The sequence below is a fragment of the Mus caroli genome, unplaced genomic scaffold (assembly GCF_978045245.1).
Source record: "Mus caroli unplaced genomic scaffold, Mus_caroli_1 scaffold_9, whole genome shotgun sequence".
Lineage (NCBI taxonomy): Eukaryota > Metazoa > Chordata > Mammalia > Rodentia > Muridae > Mus > Mus caroli.
In genome coordinates, this window is record NW_028227264.1 from 83,127,518 (window position 1) to 83,148,830 (window position 21,313).

Sequence of the window (21,313 nt, forward strand, 5' to 3'; positions counted from 1 at the left end):
AGATCTAATAAGGCCTGTATAGGAGCCCATGATCTCAGGAGTTTCTAGTCACTGAGCTGTGGTAGTTTGATTTCTGTTGCTGTGATAAAAATACCCTGATAAAAACAATGTATAGGAGAAAGGGAAGATATGGCCGCAGGAGGGGAAGGCAGGCGGTTGGATCTGGAACCTGCCTGACCACATTGCATCAGCTCTCAGAAAGTAGAACCGGAAGTGAGCGGGAGGGCACAACCCCCCAGGCTGGCGCTTCCTCCAGTAAGGCTCCACCTCCTAAAAGTTCCGAAACCTTCCCAAACAGCATCCCCAGTTAGGGACCACATGTGCAAACACGTGGACCCCTAGGGGACACTTCAGGCATCACATTCAAACCATAACCATGGAGGTTGGGATTAACCCTTCCTGTCCCCCACTAGTTAGATGCTGAGGCCATATGGTGTCAAGAGAGCATGAAAAGATCTGGCACTTACTTGGTGAGGCTTTCTGGGGAGAGCGAGAGTTGCACCCAAAGTGGTCTGCTTAGATTGGTTGGGGGATGGGCATGCCTTTGGTTTGTATCACAGTTGGGTAATGGGTTAGGGCAAGGGATCTTCCACAAGGATGGGGCTGGACCTTACAGGGAAGGCAGGCTTTTGTACAGCTTGTGTGGCTATCAGGCTGAAGGGGGAGCGGGGAGAATCTGAGTGCTGTCAGTGCTCCAGTATTAAAAATAGAAACAGACTCTTTTTTTTTTTAAAGTCACAAAGAAGAATTCAGAGAAGACTACAGTGTTGCAAAGGTTTCAGGGAACTAAATAACCATTTCAAGTGACAGTTTTGGGGACAAAAGCAGTAATCACTTGCTTCAAATTCCTGATGGAGCTCTTGAGTTTCCAGTGGTTTCTGGAATGGCTCTGAACACACTTCTGCCCTTGTAAACTGTGTATTAAGTGAAGTGGCCGTTTTAAGTGGCGTTTATTATAATAAAGTAAAATTCTTTAAACCGAAAACTGTTGAGGACGCTGGATGTCCTGCGGTATAAGATATGGAGCCAAAATGTAGTATGGGTTTTTATTTTTGCTTGATAGGTTATTCTTTACATTTCAAATGTTATCCCCTTTCCCGGTTCTCCCTCTGCAAACTGTGGGTATACATGTGTGTGTGTGTGTTGTGTGTGTGTTGTGTGTGTGCGCGCACACACGCACACATGACGATGCACAAGTGCCAGTCCGAATACAACTTGTAGTAGCTCGTTCTCGCCTTGTACCATGTCAGCCTTGAGGATCAAACTCAGGTCATCAGGTTTATCTGTAAGCACCTTTACCCACTGAGCCATCTCGCTGACCCAAGATTTGACTTCTTAGGTAAAAAAATAAATAAGCACGCCTATCTCATGAGTGAACCAATTTCTCTTATCTTTAACATGTGGAAAAGTTTGATGAGCTTTAAAAATAAATTTCTTCAAAATGTATTAGAATTGTGTCTGGGGTGCTAACTCCTGGGGTTATGTGATAGCTCAGTGAGTAAAGGTGCTTGCAGGCAAACCTCATGACTCTGGTTCGATCCTCAGGGCTGACTTTTGGAACATGGAGGGGACAAGCTACTACACATGGGGGAGGAAGGAGGCACTGAGGTGTTAGGAAGTTGGAGCCACAGAGGAAGGCCATCATGTGGGGCACTGGGAAGGGGAGGGCTTGCATAACCAGGCTGTGGTAGATGCAGTCAGTGTGTTGAATGGGGAAGGAAGAGAAGGAACCAGGAGGAGGGTGCCACAGTCTCTGACTTGAGCCAAGGATGGGGATGGTGGATGCTCTGAAGAGGACGATGCGCTGGCTTGGATATCACCACATCCCTCCCCTGGGGACGGTGGTTTCAGCTGAGCGTACTGAGAAATACTGAGTCAAACTGAAAGGAGAAACACGTTAAAAATACCTATTTCCACTCTAGAAGAGAATTGGAGTAGAGAATGCCAGAATGGATATTTATAGGCCTGAAATCCCAGCTACTGGAGCAGCTGAGGCAGAGAGATGGCAAGTTCAAGGCCAGCTTGGGCAAGTTAGTGAGAACCAGCCTCAAAGGCAGGTTGAAGCTGTAGTCTCCTGTTAAATGTGGTTCCTCACATGCATAAGGCTTCAGTCCTGATACCACCAAAACAAACAAACAAACAATCAATCAAAAAAGCAGGAAGATCATGAAAAACTGGAAAGCACAGAATATTATCATCATCATCACCATCACCACCATCATCATCATCATCATCGTTAGTTTTCCGAGACAGGGTTTCACTGTATTGCCCTGGCTGTCCTAGAACTAGCTCTGTAGACCAGACTAACCTCACAGAGATCCTCCTGCCTCTGCCTCCTGAGTGCTGGGATTAAAGTCGAGCACCACTACTGCCCAGCTAAGAATACTATTTTCTATTTTTAAGAGAACGAAACCAGCTGTGATCTGACTACCAGAGGCAGTGGAACAGTTAAAGTTTTTGTTAGCGTTTCGGCCTGATTGTGGTCCTGTGTGGCTTTTGATGTCGAAGCTGGAGGTTGTCTATGCTGAGGGAGAGAGTAATTGATAGAAGTAGACCCTAGAACAGGTTTGAAGGGTTAAAACACAAACCCCCGAAATGTGCGAGTCTGGGGAAAGGGCCTCTAGAGAGTTAATCTCCCTGAAGCAGACCTGTGTATGGATGTAAGCTCTGTACCGGCTCCAGGCCTCCATAAATCATGGTGTAATGACAGAGAACTCGTACTTGTAATTCATTTGGCTGATTCACACAGTCTTTGCAAAGATCAAATGTCCTTTTTTTCTTTTAATTTCAGTGAATTTTCTGAGCTTCTTGGCAACAGTAGGTTGTGTAGGGGTATTTTGGTTTGCCATGGTGAACCAAACTTTGTTCATTTTGAAACAAACAAACAAACAAAGGAATCCATTGACAGTGTTGGTGGAAAGACCCCCGCGGTTTGGCCCCAGTCACGGCTAGACGCAGTGATCAGATCCAGGAAGCTGCTCCTCCCTGCTCGCCTGTTGCAGACAGCTGTCCCAGGTCATGGTGGAGGTGGCTGCTCAGTACCTATTAGCTTAGCCACTGTGGGAACAGACTTTCCTTTAGTTTCATCGGGGACCCCCAGCAAGGTCCCCTCTCCCACAGTGAGGAGACCTTGCTTGCTCTGCATATGGAATTCTCATTGGCCAAGGCCAGTTCATGTGTTTGATTTGGGAACCAATCATATAGCCTCATTTAACCACATGGTCAAGTCTGGGTGCGTGGTGGTTTCTCTAATGAAATTTGGTGGTGGTGGTGGGGCAGTTAAACGTTAGGGCCAACTTCGTCTCACTATCTGTCATTTTTCATATTTTAAAAATATTGATTAAAGCACGGTGGTGGTGGTGAAACACACCTTTAATCCCAGCACTCGGGAGGAGACAGGAGGATCTCTGAGTTCAAGACTGTCCTACAGAGTTCCAGGACAGCCTTGGTCATGCAGAGAACTCTGTCTTGAAAAACAAAACAAAACAAAACAACAATATGAGTGTGTGTGCATGCACATACACACACACACACACACACACACACACATAGTGTGTGTTTATTAGTGCACATATTAATTACGTATGTTTCCTTATTACACTTTCATACATGTATATGATACATTTTGAAAATATTAATCTCCTATTCCCTGTGTAAGAACCTAAGAATTTTGATTTTTAAAGATTAAGCATTATTTGTGAGAATATGTTTCAAAGAAGACACTATTAAATAAGTTAACTCAAATTTAATGTTTGTCTTTGAAAACAAAGTAAGAAAAATCATAGCCTTCAGGTTTAAACAAGATAATTGAAATACTTCTTTCACTTAAAACTTGGAGTGACATTTCATTAGGATTCTTTTTTTTTTTTTGACAAAGCTATTTTATTGCCATAAAAGGTAATGAATGGAGAGAAAAATATCCAGAAAAACACATTGACAAGCAACCTTAAAAATGAAATTGTGAACAAGACAGCAGTAATGTACATAAAATACATAAAATGTACAGTCAGGGTTCTGTATAGTGACAGAACTTATAGGCAGAACTTATTTAATATCTATATATGTGTGTGTATATATACATATATACATATATACATATATATATATATATATATACATACATACATAGATATGATTTAATAAAATTACTTATAATCCAACAATGGCTATGAAAAAAGTCCAAAGAATGCAGTAGTTGCTCAGCCTATGAGGCTGGACATCTCAGCCAGTCTTGAGTAGAGACTGGAATCCTGAAGACGTAGGCTTCAATGCCAGTGAAGGAATGGACTTGCTAGCATGGTTTGCTTATCCTGCTTTCTTATATCATCCAGGACCATGCGCTCTGAGGGTGGAATGGGGATATGAGGTAGCTCCTCCCATAGCAGGTAGAACTCCTGCTTCAATTATGAGTCAAGAAAATGCCCCCACAGGCTTGCCCACTGGCCAATCAGGTGGGGACATAGTCGTGGTTGAGGGTGCTCTTCTCAAGTGACTCTAGCTTGGGTTGAAAGACCCTAGTGGGGAGACTCCCCACTCAAGTCCCGAGATGGCGCGCACCCGAGGAATCACAAGAGACAGTCTTGATGCAAACACATGAGGCAGTTTAATGACGGAGCTCTGGGCTGACACATATCTCACGCAGCAGACAGAGGAGTCAACCCTAAGGCTCAAAAGTTAGGGGTTTATATAGGAAAGGAGTGGTGGGGAATAGGGGAAATTGGTGCAGTTGCACACAATTGGGCAGTTTAAACATCAGCAAGCAGTATGTGCGGGTCGGGACAGTAACTCTAAAGGGAGGGTGTTTATCTTTGTTGGCAGAGCATCTGGTTAAACTCAAACTATATCAGAAGGAGACCAGGCCAGGTGGCCCATTACCCATCTGAGCTTGTCCGGAGATTGTCCTTGCATGCCTCTCTTATCTTAATGGCTAGTTGGTTCCTGGGATGACTTACAGCCTTTGTGTTGCCCGACTCTCTTATCTTTATGGCTTTAAGTCTGTAAACCTTCAGACTAGGGCCTTGAATAAACCTTATGACTAGGGCTTTGAATAAAGTTTTCTTTCTTTTAGGGTCAAGTTGACCAAACACTAGGAGGCACAACAGTGTCCTGCCATTCTCCATAAAGGTGTAAATTTATTTGTCATTTTAAAAAATAATTTAAAACTCCATGATTTATGTAATGGCTAAAGAAAGAGAGAGATAGAGAGAGAAAAGGAAGAACAGAGGTGCTCAAACTGTGAGACGAGAGGTTGAATGGATGGTGTTCATGGGTTTAAAGCTGGTGATAGAGATACTTTAGGTAAGAGCCAGAATCTTTAGTGCTTTTGGAGTTTTTATAGCAGGGGCAGCCTCCAAAGAGGAGCGTTTCTGAGAGTTGATGGAATTTGCCCTGTATGCAGTACAGTGGGGAGCTTAGGAGCTCACTGGCTCCAGTCTCCTGTTTGGAGATGCTGGGATTTTTGAAAACAAGCTGTGTGTCTTTGATGCTTTGCGCAGACTTGGTATAACAGGGGGAAAGATAAGGATTCTGAAGGTCAGGAGGCAGCATATTCCTGCCTTGATTGTAGCAGTTCCTAGCTCCACCCCTGGCTGCAGAGAATGTTGGAGACACCAGTGGAAAGGGATACAATATAGCCCTTCATCCCCCTCCTCTGAGCAGAGGTTGAAAGTACCTGCTTTGAAATCGATGATCCTTGTGCTTTTCAGGAAAAAAAAATGCGGCTGTTCTGGGTCAAGGGGCTTGTCCAGGTACTGGGTCAAGGGGCTCAACCATGTACTGTGTCAAGGGGCTCGTCCAGGTAAAGAACAAGAATTAGAGCAGCTGGGAGAAGGTTTGAAATTTTGAACAAATGAATCAGATTGCAGAAGAATAATTGAGTTGGAAATCATCCTATAACTGTTTGGTAGACTTGGTCTGAACCACAGTGTTGGTTACATTTCTCCCGACTGCAACAAAACCCCTGACATAAATAGCTGCGAGGAAAGACTGATTTTGGCAGAGCTTCAGGCCCTCATGGGCAGAAGGCCATGGCAGAAGGAGGGTGGGGCAGAGCCTCTTCAAATCCCCAGGAAGCAGTGACCACCTTTAGCCAGCTAGCCTTACATCTTAAAGTTTCCACAGCCTCCAGAAATTTCGCCACCAGTCAGGACAGGGCAGGGCAGGGCACAGGAGTTTAAAACCCAAGCCTGGGGGCCGGGGGGGACAATTTCAGACTCAAACCGTAGCACTGCTCTGAAGAGCTGGAGGCCCTGTTAAAAAAATTCTAAAGGAAGTGAAATGATTAGGTTTATATGTGGAGAATTATTCTATTATAATAGCAAGTATGATTTGGAAGCAAATATATTGTTAATTAATAAGCCTGTTCCAGCTGGGTGTTGGTTAATGCCTTCACCACCATGCTCCAGAAGTAACGGAGGCAGAGAGTTTGAGGCTAGCCTGGGCTACCATGTGAGACTTTGTCTAAAACAAAGAAAGAAACAAACAATATCACCCCCCGCAAAAAAAACCCTCCCCTGCAATGAAACAAAAACCAATTTCAATAGACTCTCATAAAAAATAAAATATAGACAAGAGGATGGAGTGCTGGATCTGGCAGCTTCCAGATTAGATTTGTACTGTTTACACATTGAGCCTCCTGGGTGGCACCCTCGCAGGGATGGGGCAGGCGCAGGCACTGGGTTGTTTTTCTGCTTCTCAGAGTGGCTCTGTAAGAAGAACTTTATATTTAGAGCATTTTTTTCTCTTGATGAGTAAGGAAAAAGGGCATTATGATTTTGCCACGTAAATATGTTTGTTCCGGGAGGTGGGGGCAGGTTTCAGGCAAACTGAAGCTGGGAGGAATTAGAAAGTGTTCATTGGAACAGCCACTGTGTCTAGTGGTTTGCTGTCAGTATTTGGTTTGGAACATGCCATGGTTTTGTGATTTTAACCCTCAAAGGGTTATTTGGTCATTTAGGGTGGTTTGTTCAACCCCAAAGCTGAGAAAATATAATGATGAAGATATATTGATTACCCCATAGTATTGGTGAAGAAAAATGATGTTTGTGCACACACACACATAGTTCTTGGATTGAACCTAGGACTTTACATGTCCTAGGGAAGCTGAGTTATAGCTCAACCCCTCTTCTCATTTTTAATTTTGAGACAGTGTCTTAATAAGTAGCCCAGGCTGGACTTGAACTTGTAATCCTCGAGCCTCAGTCTTTCTTTTAAGTAGCCAGGATCATTTGGCCTGCTTATAGTTTACATTGGATGGATTAATGTTAAATAAGTTTTTTGCTTTGTCAACGTGCTAGTTGTCGATAGAATGAAAATCACAGTGTAAAATAATTGAAAGATTTTGTTGTATAGGTGGTTATTTTGAAATGGTCATGTACAAGATACAGTATTGAAAAGCTGGGTGGAGAGCCCACCCTTTGTTGAGCCACCACAGGCCGTGGTCAGTTGGGAAGTGGTCCATCTTCTAGAGGCCAGACTTAAAAGCAAATAGAGGTCATTTATGGCTCAGAGGACGTTCAGTATCTGGACCACATAGGAAAGTCTACAAGGTGAGGATGAGGCAGAAAGGTGACTCATTATCTGCAGCCTCTGGATCAATGTATGATTGACTCAGAGATGGCAAAGAAGAACACCGTGCTGGTTTGGGCGAGCTCACAGGAAGTAGCTACAGGCGGATCAATAGGTACTGCCTATAATCTTAGATGCAATGATGGCCTTGGTACCTGTGTGTTCTCAAATACTCCCCCTCTCTGGGTCGCTCTCTCTCTTCCTAAAAGGCACCCTACTCTGCTGAGTGAATCATGTCTCACCCCTAAACGGAGGATGCACCCACAATCCCAAGACATTGAAAGCAGGAGGGGTTTTATTAACAGCGGACTGCCTTTAGTAATATCTGCTTTTGCAAACATTCTCCTTGGCGTTGTGATCAGAGTTCTGGGAGTTTGTGATCTCAGTCTTGGAGATTATTATACTCGGTGGGTGGCTTTAACCTTGACATCTTTTTCCTTGAAAACCTGTTCTTTGGTGAAAGGAGCTAAGTCTTTGCTGATAAAGACAGACCTCATTTCAATGACTTTCTCAGTGTGGTTTATAAACTTGCTTCTTAATGGTTAATGGCTGATTCTTTGGAAAGGTTTCTGAGGTTTAGAACTTTTTAGACATGCCTCATAAAATGATTAGCAATATTTCAGTCGTATATTTTTTAAATATTAAACCACATTTCACATAGTTTTCAAACGGTGGGAATGACCAAAAAAAAAAAAAAAAAAGAGAGAGAGACACAATCTTGCTACCAGGAGGAGTCCTGCTCCCTCTGAGAAAGACAAGTGAGTCACACATCTTATTCTTTAACTTACTGGTTGATGTGCCACTATGGAAGGAAGCGGTGACTCGTTAAAACTCATGTCAAGCTCTAGGTGTTTCTGCTCTTGAGACCAGAGAGCTGAGTCATCCTGGGTGCAGCTGTGGAATCACACCAAATGCAGCTCATGGTTCCGGTCCCTTCCCCTGCCTCCCTCTTTCTCTTGCTAACTGGCCTCTCCATATATTGGCTTTGAAGCATTCATGACCAATAATAGTTAACGTGAATTTGTATCATTAGCCGGCTAAGGGGTGATGAGCTCCATTCAAATACCCACCTTTCTGGGCCTTTAACATTAGTTAAAGATGGCAGGCGAGACGGCCTGCTGATGAAGGCACACTGGTCACTGTGGCTGAGGACCCCCGCCTGGTCCCGGGGACCCACATGGTAGAGGGAGAGAACTGCCTCCTGTAAGTTGTCCCCTGACCTCTTGGCCACACCAGGACACGCATGTGCACATATGCACACACATACATAAAAAGGCAATAAATTTTTTTCTAAGTTCTTAAAGGACTTCCGCTTGGACCCCCAACCATCTCTCCTCCTTCCCTCTGTGTTTAGCTGTCCGTGGGAGAGAGAAGTCAAGGTAGGCTTGTTGCATACAGTCAGTAAGCCATGTTAGTTGGGAATGTGGCATACCCAGTGGAGACTGTGTAGTGTGGAAAGCCCTGCAAATGTCTGGGTTAAATCAGCAGTATGAAAACCCCAACCCCCAAAAATCTACCAGCACAGACAAACAAGAGCTCCCAAACACTGTTTCGTGGGCAGGCCTTGGATTTAGTTCGGCGCTGCAGCGGTGTCTCGCAGCTGTTTGGGCTCTGGTTAGATAAGAGAGAGACAGCTGTTGTAGCCTTTCCGATTTTTTAAATCCTCTCTCAAGAGTGCTAGATGGGTCTAAGCTAGAACATGTGAAATTAACGAGGAAGAGCTGGGTTTCTCGCTCCATGTTGCCAGCCAGCAGCTTCTCTTCTCTGGCAGGGCTTTAAGCAGCCATAGCTCCTAATGGTAAGTGTCTACCTGGGTCCCTCACCTGGTGGGGCTTGCCTTGCTTGGAGTGCTGAGCAGCTGCTCGAATGTACTTAGAGTTCTTAGATTTAAAAGATGCCACATTAGCTAGAGAGCCACAGAGGTGGGAGGAGCTGAGATCCCAAAATAAGAATGGATCTGTGAGCTCTGCAGGCCAAGCACACAGGAATTCGCACTGCCAGATAACCACCGGGGTTTCAGAGTTACCCTAAACGGTGAAGCCTGGAGAACATGGGTGGGAATGAAGCCTTAGGACACACAACTAAATAGGAGAAAGGTGTGTCGGAACTAGACTTGGCTTATTAACCCTGATGTGATTAACAGCATCCAGATCTGGTAAATTTAGAATTTAAGGCTACCACTTTACTTAGTTTGGCTGTCAAAATCAAGACCCTGGGCAGGGAGGTTCATGCTGGGGTTGCTCCTGGTCTCTCCCTTCTTTATCTCTTGGTGGGGTCCACAGAATAGAGCCTGTCACTAAGGTGAAGGAAAAGGCAGGGAAGTACGTGAGCAAGGGGAGGGGCTCCAGGAAGCTCTGGGATAGTGTCTTATAGACAGGAGAGTGTGTCACTGATGGCTGTGGTGGTGTCCCAGATGAGCTGTCCACAAAAGGTAGAACTTAACCTCCAGGTCAGTGTGAAAGCTTAATAACGGGCTTCACAGTGGTAAGGAACCACGAAGATGCTGTAACCTGGAGCAAGCTTTGATGACAGCTTGTTCACCAGAGGCTTCCAGGGATTAATTAGAAGCACAGCTCTCTAAATGCTAAGTATCTCTGTCTCTCTAGATATATTTATTTATTTATATTATTTTTATTATAGTAAGACATACCAAAAACAACAACAACAATACCCCAAAACTCCAAACCCCTCCTGTAGACCAGAAGAAGCCCAATTAGGGTCACCACAACAGGAAAGGCACAACCTTGACCCAAGTCCCTCCTGGTGAAGGGAAGGCCAGCTTGCTTCAAGGAAGCCTTCAGCACTGCTGGAGGATACCCGCCTGGGAGAAGTGCCTCAGAGTCTCCCACACTCACACATTTGTGTGTACTTGCTGAAGTGGCCATGCCCAGAGAAAACGGCAGGAACTCGACCTGAGAGAGAGAGAGAGAGAGAGAGAGAGAGAGAGAGAGAGAGAGAGAGACCCAGCTCCTGACTCTAAGTTGGTATTAAGTCCAGAGGACCTGTTGCCCACCATTCCCAGAGTGGCTTGTGTAGTCCTATCAAGAAAATGGAATTTAGCTGGGCGTGGTGGCGCACGCCTTTAATCCCAGCACTTAGGAGGCAGAGGCAGGCGGATTTCTGAGTTCGAGGCCAGCCTGGTCTACAAAGTGAGTTCCAGGACAGCCAGGGCTACACAGAGAAACCCTGTCTCGAAAAACCAAAAAAAAAAAAAAAAAAAAAAAAGAAAAGAAAAGAAAAGAAAATGGAATTTGGGCCAAGGCTGAGGTCGCAGCAGATGCTGTCATCTGCCAACCCATGCTCTGGGTGCTTTCTGCGTTTTTACAGTCCTGGGTTTCAGGGTAGTGTATTTGCCACTTGGCCTCATCCCCCAGTGGCCCTCTGACCATGAAGTGGAAGCCATCACAGTAGCTAAGGCCAAATGAAAAACCGCCACTGAGTCTTCTTTCACTGCTGGGATAAGCGGTGGAAAGTCAGAGTGCACCCGGAGGGCATTTCTATGATTGATGTTCTCCGTGAAGACTTGAAAACATCATTTCATGGAGACACCTTTCCCCTGTGGCTTTGACTTAGCCGTTGGGTGGAATAGCAATCAGTTCATCCTAGAGAAGGATGCTGGGTTATTGTACATTGCATCTGATGGGGACTCAAGTTTCAACTAGAAAGGACTGGTGTATAAATAGGGAAAAATCATATATGCACCAGGCTTTGTGTCAAAGCCTGTGGTCTGACAAATACTGTCTCTCTGTACCAGAAGCAGTCTGTGTCACGAGGCATGGCCCATGGTTTGACAGCATGTTTGCCTCTGTGTTAGATGAATCCCTGGTTTTCTCCACCTTCTATTCTGCAGTGTTTTGAACTTATTGACATCCCGCAACATATCACACTGTCCAACACATCGGTGACCTCGTTAGCACTTGCAGCTCGTGAGCAGAAAGCAGGAAGTTAGTTTATTTAGTATGTAACACACGTGCTCAATTCTGGGACGGAGATGAACTCTGTGCTCAATACCAAGTAATATATTAGTGGCCAGTCAGCACAGAAGAGAGCCACCCCTGACTATTTGTGTGTCCTTTCATGTATGTGCAGGTGGATATGTGTTTGAGACAGGTTTCTTGTTGTTGTTTCTCTGCATATGCCAGGCTAGCTAGGTTGCTGCAGGGGGACTCTGCTGTATCCGTCTTCCGTCTCTACATAGGAGCACTGAGTTTATAGACCATGCACATTGCTGCGCTTGGCACTGTTCCTTTTCTACAGGATGAGACTATGGGTGAGCTGAGTTCACAGAGCTATCTGGAACCAGTCAACTCCCAAAGCCCATTATCAAATGCAGTAGATCCTCCTGGTCCTCTTTCTGGTTCATGAGCTGTGACTTCGCCTCATTTTTACTTTATCTCTCCCAGCTTGGAGCAATTCAATCTGTAGGCTCTCCTCTCTAAGGAGAGACTCCAGGCAACAGAGTCATCCTATTATCTGCTTTCCCCAAAGTCCTTCAGTTCTGGCAGAGAGCAATGCCGCCGCCAGTTTTGGAGAAACATCTGGACTCTTTTCCCCTTGGTGGCTCCGGTTCTCAGAGAGCTGGGGGAAAGTGTGGTTTAGTGTTCTGCTCTCAACCCCCGAGGAAAAGCTTACATTAGGCACAGCTGCGAGTCATGTGAAAGTCACCACCTTCCCCATGGAGCCTTAGTGGCCATGAGGGAGAGCGGATTGCAGCCCCAGTGAGGCATAGATCAGCTCAGAGGCTCAGTGGAGCTTATGTGGCTGTGTGGGTGTTCTGATCCAGCTTGGCACTACATCATTAACCAATGATTTCCATAACTTCTATACCTAACAGAAGTTGTTGTACCCTACAGTGCGGTGTATGGGTCTACCAAACTCGGCCTTTGTTTCAAATTAATCTGTTTCCTGTGGGAATCCTGGCCATTCAGTACTCTGCAAACATTCTCTCTGCCCCTAAGCTAGCAAAATATTAACTATGCACCACTAAGGCAGGTTAATGACGGAATCCTTCAGACTATAGAGTTCTATGGGTGGGGGTGGAGCCAATGGTATAGCGATTCCTTACACGGGTGCACAGGTGGGTGAGCTCTGTTGCTCACAGAGTGAGGGTAGTGTTTGAACTTGTGCTTGAAGACAAGTTGGAGCCCTGAAGACTTCAAATCCCTCCCTGCGTTGCTGAGCAAGTGCTAAGGTTAATTTAGCATCCTAGTTTTGAAACCCTGCCGGGTAGTGTGCACTTCTCCCCACAACGAACGAAGGAACGATCTAGAGACAAGTTAGTTTTCCATGCCGGTGTGCATGTGTGTGCATATGTGTATGATTGTGTTTGCATGCTTATGTTGTATGTGTTTATATCTATAAATATGTGCCAGTGTTTGGGTGCATGTTTGTGCCTTTGGGTTGTGCATCTGTGTGTGTTTTTCTGTGTGAATGCTTTCATGTGTGTGTGCACATTTGAGTGTACATGGTTTTGTGTATATGGTTGTTTTGTGTATATGTTGTCTTCATGTGTGCATGTGTTTATGTGTGTGTGAGTGCATATATTTACATGTATGTACATGTGGGCATACATGCACATTTGTGCTTTGTGTACATGTTTGTGTGAGCATGAGTGCATATGCTATGTGTTTGTGTGTGTATGTATTTACATGTGTGTGCACCTCTGTATGTATGTTCATTTGTGTTTGAGCATATGTGTGCAGTTATGAAACATGCACATGTATAGGTGTGTACATGTGTTTGAGTATAATTACATGCGTGTTTGAGTTTGTATGCGCATGTATATTTATAATTGTATGCTTATGTGCAAATGTGTGTGTGTATCTGTACAAATATGTGGAAGTATGTCTTTGTCAGCACACATGCATATGTATGCATGCCTGTGTTTTAATATGTACACTTATGTGTTTCTGTGTATGAGTATATATGTGTGCTTTCATGTATGTGTGTACTTGTACATCTTTGTGTGTGTGTTTTTGTGTATATTTGTGATGTGTGTTTGTGTGTATATTTGTTTATTTGTATGCACAGATGTATGCATGTCTTCTTGTGTGCAAGCGTTTTTGTCTGTATATCTATATACTTTTGAGTGTAGGTGTACATATATGCTTATGTATGCATGCATGCATATTTATTTGTATGTATTCTTGTGGTTTTTGTGCACTGCACCTATTGTGTGTATGTAGGTATTTCTTTGTATGCATATACTTGTATGTTCATATGTGTCACATATGTTTCTGTATGCATGTGTTCATATGTGTTTGTGTATAAGTATACATTTTTCTTTCTGTATGCACTTGTGTTTCTTGTATATGCATGTGTTGTTTTGTATTTGTATGCATATTTGCATGTTTGCATTTATTTGTGTGTGTGGTTTTTTGTCCACATATACATGTGTATGCATTCATATATATGTGTGCGCATGTTTGAAGGACTCCTGTTGGAAAATGGCACATTCCAATTGTGTCTGCATGTGTGCTTATGTGTATGTGTGTACATGTGCTGGGCTTTTTTTTGGACAATGTCACATTCCAGTGATTTTTTTTCCAGGTCAGTCTGTCATGGTCGTTTTTGGAAACCCAAACTTTCCTCTTCCTGCTTCCTGAGCTTAATTGCCACCTCTTGACCTGTGTCTTAGTTAGTGTTTTACTGCTGTGAACAGGGACCATGACCAAGGCAATTCTTACAAGGACAACATTTGTTTGGGGCAGGCTTACAGGTTCAGAGGTTCAGTCCATTATCATCAAGGCGGGACCATGGCAGCATTTAGGCAGGTATGGTGCAGGCAGAGCTGACTACATCTTCATCTGAAGGCTGCTAGTGGAAGACTGACTTCCAGGCAGCTAGGGTGAAGGTCTGAAGCCCACGCCCACAGTGACCCACCTACTCCAACAAGGCCACACCTCCTAATATTGCCACTCCCCTGGGCCAAAAATATACAAACCATCACAACCTGCTTCTCTCACAGCTGTTTGTCCTTGAGCACAGGGATGCTAACTATGAGACAAGACTCTCAACTGGAGCCTTAAAACCCTAGTCACCTTAAGGGAATCCCATTGGCCTGTTTGGCCTTTGGTTCCACATCTCTAGGCCTTCCTCTTTCCAGGTATCTGCATCTTGGTAAATCTTTCTTTGCATCTTTAAAGGGGAGCTGATACCTGCTGTGAAGGATTGTGAGAAGGTGGTGGAAGAACCTCATGAGCAGGTTGAGTTGGGAGGCAGGCTCATGCTCAGTGCTCTCACAGGCTTGGCATGTAGGCAGCTTCGCCTGTGGAAAGCCACCACCGTGATCTCTCACTGGAGCTAGGCTTTCTCTCTTTCTCTTTGAATAGAAGGCTGCGGAACATAGTACTTGAACTCCAGGGTTCTCTGCACTGATTTCTGTAGATTGAAGCTCTCAGACCTGTTGGGTAGAAGAGTACTGACGTATCTCATCCTTCCCTGATACACAGGAGAGACTGTATACTAGCCAGGGTTACACACAGAGCTTATGGAATCTCTCTCTCTCTCTCTCTCTCTCTCTCTCTCTCTCTCTCTCTCTCTCACACACACACACACACACACACACCTCTCTCTCTTTCATACACACACACACCTCTCTCTCTCTCTCTCTCTCACACACACACACCTCTCTCACACACCTCTCTCACACACCTCTCTCACTCTCTCTCTCTCTCTCTCTCACACACACACACACACACACACACACCTCTCTCACACACATACCTCTCTCTCTCTGTCTCTGTCTCTCTCTCTCTCTCACATACACACACACCTCTCTCTCACACACACACACCTCTCTCTCTGTCTCTCTCTCTCTCACACACACACATACACACATGCCTCTCTCTCTCTCTCTCACACACACACACACACACACACACAGACACACACACACACACACACACACACACACACTATATTGGAATGATTTACAGGCTGCAGTCCAACTTATCCACCAGTGGTCAGCTGTGAATGGAAAGTCCAGGGATCTAGTAGTTGCTTAGTCCCATGAGTCTGGGTGTCTCAGCTACTTTTCTGTATCTGCTAGGATCCCAAAGAAGTGGGCTCCAATGTCAGTGAAGGAATGGACTTGCTAGCTGACATAAGGGTGAACAGGCAACAAGCAACAGCTCCCCTCTTCCAAGTCCTTCTATAGGCATCCAGCAGAAAGGGTGACCCAGTTTAAAGATGTGTCTTCCCGCCTCGAGATCTGAATCAAAAGCCCACATCTCCCTGCCTCAAGATCTAGATCACAGGCGTGCCTTCAATTTCTGAATTGTAGTTCATTCTAGACAGAGATAAGATAGAGACAACCAACAGTGGCCATTACAGACTGGTTGACAGTGGCTTGTGTTTTACATTTTGAGACAAGGTTTCTATCCCAGTCTGGCGTTAAGCCTACCACAAAGCCGAGGAAGACCTTAAGCTCCTAATTCCCCCTTTTCCTGAGTTCCAGGATTCAGATGTGTGCTAGCACACCCAGTTTATGTTCATGATCGAACCCTGAGCCTGGGGCACACTGGACTTTTTAAAAATAATTTATTTTTATTTTGTATGCATTGGTGATTTGCCTGCATGCACATCTATGTGAGGTTGTCAGATACTGGGCTTCCAGACAGTGTGGGCTGCATGTCGTTGCTGGGAATTGAACCCAGGTCCTCTGGAAGAGCAGTCAGTGCTCTTAACCAGTGAGCCATCTTTCCAGCCCTAAACAAACATTCTATCAACCGAGTTCCATCCCAAGTCCACTGAGGCCATTTTTAAAGCCCAGGGCTCCCGTTCCAGAATTAAGAATCATTATTTGTGAAAAATGGATCAGGTGGCAATCTCATACATAGAGGCAAAGACACCAAAGCAGGCTTTACAGCTTAGCTGAAGGTTTAGAAGATGGGACTCTGTGTGTGTGTGTGTGTGTGTGTATTGTGGTGTATGTGCGTGTGTAAGTATGTTCATGTGTGCATGTATATGTATGTGTGCATTCATGTATGTGCATATCTATGTGTGTGTTCATGTGTGTGTGCATGCATGTGTGTATCTATGTGTGTGTATGTGTGCGCATATGAGAATGTGGATGCCCAAAAATGACATCAGGTAAGGTTCTTGATTGCTTTCCATCTATGGAGGTAGGGTTACATCGGTAGATCACAGGGTCTCCCACTGAACAAGGCTTGCCAGGCTGTCCTAGGAAGCTGCAGGTTTCTGCATAGTTCTGGGATTGTGGCACGCCTGCTCTGCTTTTTATATGAATGCTGATGACCCAAACTTGAGCCCTCACATTCCCTCAGCAAGCATTTCACACACAGGCTCTTTCCCAGCCTGAGACTGGACATCTTAGAACCCATTATACATGGCAATTTTAGAAGATTTGTATCCGAAACTTCAATTACTCAGTATGATGACTGTGCTGTCAATCCCTGCTGTTTGTGTGGGTGTTAAGGTTGCTTATACTGAGAATGCAGACTGGGCTTTAGATAACTGTTGCGGCCTGCCCGCAGTCCACAACACGAACGGTTCAACTGAGAATGGCAGTTCGAGCTGAAAAGAGAGGAATCTAGACGGGGCGGAAGAAAGAATGGAGCTAAGACAACATTCTGATCAAAGCTCCATTTTACTATTTTCAGACACTCAGTTATAAAGGAAGGGGGAGGGAACCTGATTTCCCGCCAAATAACTCAGGGTCCAGTAGCAGGACAAACACGTGTGTGCCTCCAGGCAGCAAAGGCAGGGTCCAGCAGTAGGCGTGGCAGAACGAATGAGCAGGAAGCTCCACCCTTGAGCAAGCAGGTTCCAGGCTGGGGGAAGGGAGGCCACATCTCCTCCCATTAGTTAACAAAACAAACAAACAAACAAACAAACAAAAAGGGCTGGCCTGAGGCAGAAAAATTATTTATGTTCAATAGTTCTGCCTGAGTTCTTAGGGCTAAAGAAAAAACCTGTTTCCCTGGGATTCCCTAACTTTTCTAATGGTAAACTGTATTTGGCTAAGACTGTCTTTATTATCCTAGTAAGCCACTAACAGAATAGGCTCTGACTTTATAATGCTAATTAGTGCTGAATAGGTAACTACCTGTTTGCATTTTAAGTAGGGCGTTGGAACCCTGGCTAAGTTTGACCGAACAAATTTAGAATAACAGAGTTGATAATCCTCCGCAATTTTGTATGACAGGCAGGGAAACAGGGAGAAGGGGTAAGACCAGCTCTTTAGTACAAGGCCAGTTGGCTTTTTTATTTGGGTGGGAGGCAGTGAAGGGCTTGCCCTTTCGACAGTAAGGTCTCCAACCTCTCTCCCCCCTAATAATTAAGTTTAAATAGGCAATGCTTAACAGAGGTGATCAAATGATTTTCTCATCCGTAGATGAGTGGGCCTTTAACCTTGACTTGGGTGGACATTGACCTGATTCCTCCCGTGAGCGTTATAACAACTCACATTTGTGGCTCTTGGTATCTTTTGGGGAGGGGAGGCAGAGCCTTAGGTATTTTTGGTTTTTAGCTGGAATCAGATACCAACCTCTTTCAAATCAGGTGTGTCGCACAGGGAACTCAGAAACGGTCAAGCTGGACCTTCCCTCCGCAGTAATCTCCTGCGCCAAGCGGTACCCATACTGTATTCATATGATTATGAATCAGTACGTGCAGTTCTGAGCGATGCGCGGTCTCTATATGAGACTTGTCAACCTCAGATTTAGCAAGGCCTAGACAAGAATTATGTCATTATTAACACCACTAATTTTGGTTAAAATAGGAGCTGGAAGTCTTTCATCTTCATCCCTGTTATTTCCCAGCCTGAGGAACTAAGGACACCTTGCAGTAACAGCAAGGGTGAAAAGCCAGAGGCCAGCTATGGGACTAAGCCCATCTCTATCAAAATAAGAACTAATCTCTGTAAATATATGAAATTTCTACTTTCCTAGCTCTCTTGGTAAATCTAAATCCTATCTCAGACTGAAAGCCACGTGCTGGAATGTCCTTGGAAGGGAGATTAGCAGTACCACCTGTTTGCTCTTAGGGGCGGAGAACCGGGGAATGTAGATTGACCTGCTTGAGAAAAGAAAGAAATCTAAACAATGAGAGAGTAGCACTGTAAATTTTCTGTTTGGAGAAGTCAAGGTACTTTATTTAGATGCAAATTGTAAAGCTAAAGCTAATCTATGGCCTCCTGTAGGGGAATTGGCTCAGAGGAAAACCGCGTTTCTGGGAGCTTCCACTCCCAGCTGAATTCTAAGCACAAGAGGAATTTTAGTCTTTAGAATGATACTTACGAGAAGAGACAGAATCTGTGTTTACCTGGCGAATTAATCTCTCTGGTAGCCACCGTGCTCCATCTTCATCTCGTGAAAAAACACAAACCGAGCCTCTTCCCCAGATTAGAACTGGATCCGGACCCTTCCATTCATTAGTCAGGGCGTCCTTCCATTTTACCAATGCATAAGAATTAGAAGTAACTGGGTGCCAGTGGCGTTCCGCTGCAGACTGACCTTTAATGTCAGTTTGCAAAAAGTTTAGGACAAATAAGGTGAAGGCAAGATGAGCCTTTGGTGACCTTGGGGGATATAGATGCCCCTCTTTTGTTTTAAAAAGCCAATTCTTTAAGGTGCTATGAGCACGTTCAACTATTCCTTGTCCCATGGGGTTGTAAGGAATTCCAGTTTTATGTTTGATACCGAATTCTTTACAGAATGCAATAAAGTTTTTACTAGAATAAGATGGCCCGTTATCTGTCTTAATAAGCTTAGGCAACCCCATGGTATTAAAGGCTTGTAGGCAATGATCAATTACGTTTTTTGAAGCCTCTGAAGCTTAATCTCAAACTCTAACTCGCTTAGCCGTGTGTCCCTATGAGTAGCACCTCCCAAAGTGGTGACTATAGGTGAAGCGGGAGATTCGCAAGAGGACCAATTCTCATTAAGGTAATGGGCAATTCCTCTATCTGAGTGATTTTTGTTAAAATTCAGTCCATCATCAGAGTTTCCACATTTATCAATTTTTGAGTTAAGAAGATCTTTTTCTGAGGAGGCCTTCTCTGATAGGCACTCCTCCTGAGATACCACAAGCTCCGCCTGAGGGCAATTTAGCCCTGGAAAAGTTGCATCTTTTATAGCATCATTTACAAGCGCCCAGAGACCTAGGGTAAAATTATCTGTCTGAGCGATATTCAAGGCCTCACCAACTTTCTCCCAGGTTCCACAATCTATCATTTCTTCTTCCTTGAACCATGGACAACAGCTATCTATCTTATCTAAAAAATTTCTTACTAATTGTACTTCAAGCCTTACTCCTCTGGCCTGAAACAACTCCTGAAAACTAAAAACAACCGCCTGATCCATGACTTTAAACCCTTCCTTCTTCCACCTAAGCAGCTTTCTAAAAAGCTGCGGCACACCACCTGTTTCCGTATCTAGTTCCGATTAACGAGCTGCTGACCCAAGCAGAAACAGTGTTGGGTTAGCACTGATTCAAACTTGATTCGTATCCTACCGCATCCTCAGCAACACTTTACAAAACTGAAATTTTAGGCTAGCGCTAGCATGTGTACCTGTCCGTTGCTCCGATGCTCTGATACGAAGATCCTTTCCTTTCTTGTGGAGCTCCACACAGCAGTCCTTTCTCTTAGCATCCCTCTGCCATTCTTCAGGTCCCAGTTCTGGCGCCAACTGTTGCGGCCTGCCTGCAGTCCACAACACGAACGGTTCAACTGAGAATGGCAGTTCGAGCTGAAAAGAGAGGAATCTAGACGGGGTGGAAGAAAGAACAGACCTAAGACAACATTCTGATCAAAGCTCCATTTTACTATTTTCAGACACTCAGTTATAAAGGAAGGGGGAGGGAACCCGATTTCCCGCCAAGTAACTCAGGGTCCAGTAGCAGGACAAACACGTGTGTGCCTCCAGGCAGCAAAGGCAGGGTCCAGCAGTAGGCGTGGCAGAACGAATGAGCAGGAAGCTCCACCCTTGAGCAAGCAGGTTCCAGGCTGGGGGAAGGGAGGCCACAGATAACCAAGAAGAGATACTAGATTTAAGATATTGGCTGAGAAGATGGCTCAGCAGTTAAGGATGTAGACTGCTCTTGTGGGGAACACTCACATCGGGCAGTTCACAACTACTTGTAATTCCAGCTGTGGTGGGTCTGATACCTCTGGGCTGCAAAGGAGAGACTGTCTGTCACTGGCCTTTGGCTGAGCAATATGGTACAGCTGGTCAGCCAGCGATCTCCAAATGTTGGCCTGCCTCTGCCCTCCAAACTGCTGGGATTATAAGCATACATCATCATGTCTGGCTTCTGGAGTTCAAACTAGGGTTTTACCACTTACACCACAAGTCATTTAACAACTGAGGTATGTCCGCAGCACTGACATACTTATGTGCACATACCCACAGACAGACAGATAGACTTTCTCTCTCTCTCTCTCTCTCTCTCTCTCTCTCTCTCTCTCTCACACACACACACACACACACACACACACACACACATACACACACACACACAGAGGAATAGACACACAATTAAAAATAAATATTAAAACATTACTGTTTTCTCGTATTTGGGAAAGTTAAGCTTTGAATCAGAGTTAGGCAGAAGAAGAACAAGTTAGAAGACACAGCTGGAATCGAATGTGGAGAAGAAGCCACGAGACATGATGCATGTGCAAACCTACCAGTTACATTCAGCTTCACAAATGATGCCTTCACGATAGTGTGAGTCACTCGGGACCACAGCACATAGCACAGTTCTGATCATCGTGCCTGAG

The 21,313-nt window shown here is 44.8% G+C and overlaps 1 protein-coding gene across 2 annotated transcripts in view; it reads left to right on the top strand.

Annotated features, from left to right (window-relative positions):
- CUNH12orf75 (chromosome unknown C12orf75 homolog) overlaps window positions 1-21,313 on the top strand; it is a 44,332-nt gene that overhangs the window by 15,900 nt on the left and 7,119 nt on the right. The gene's annotated exons all lie outside the window — the stretch shown is intronic.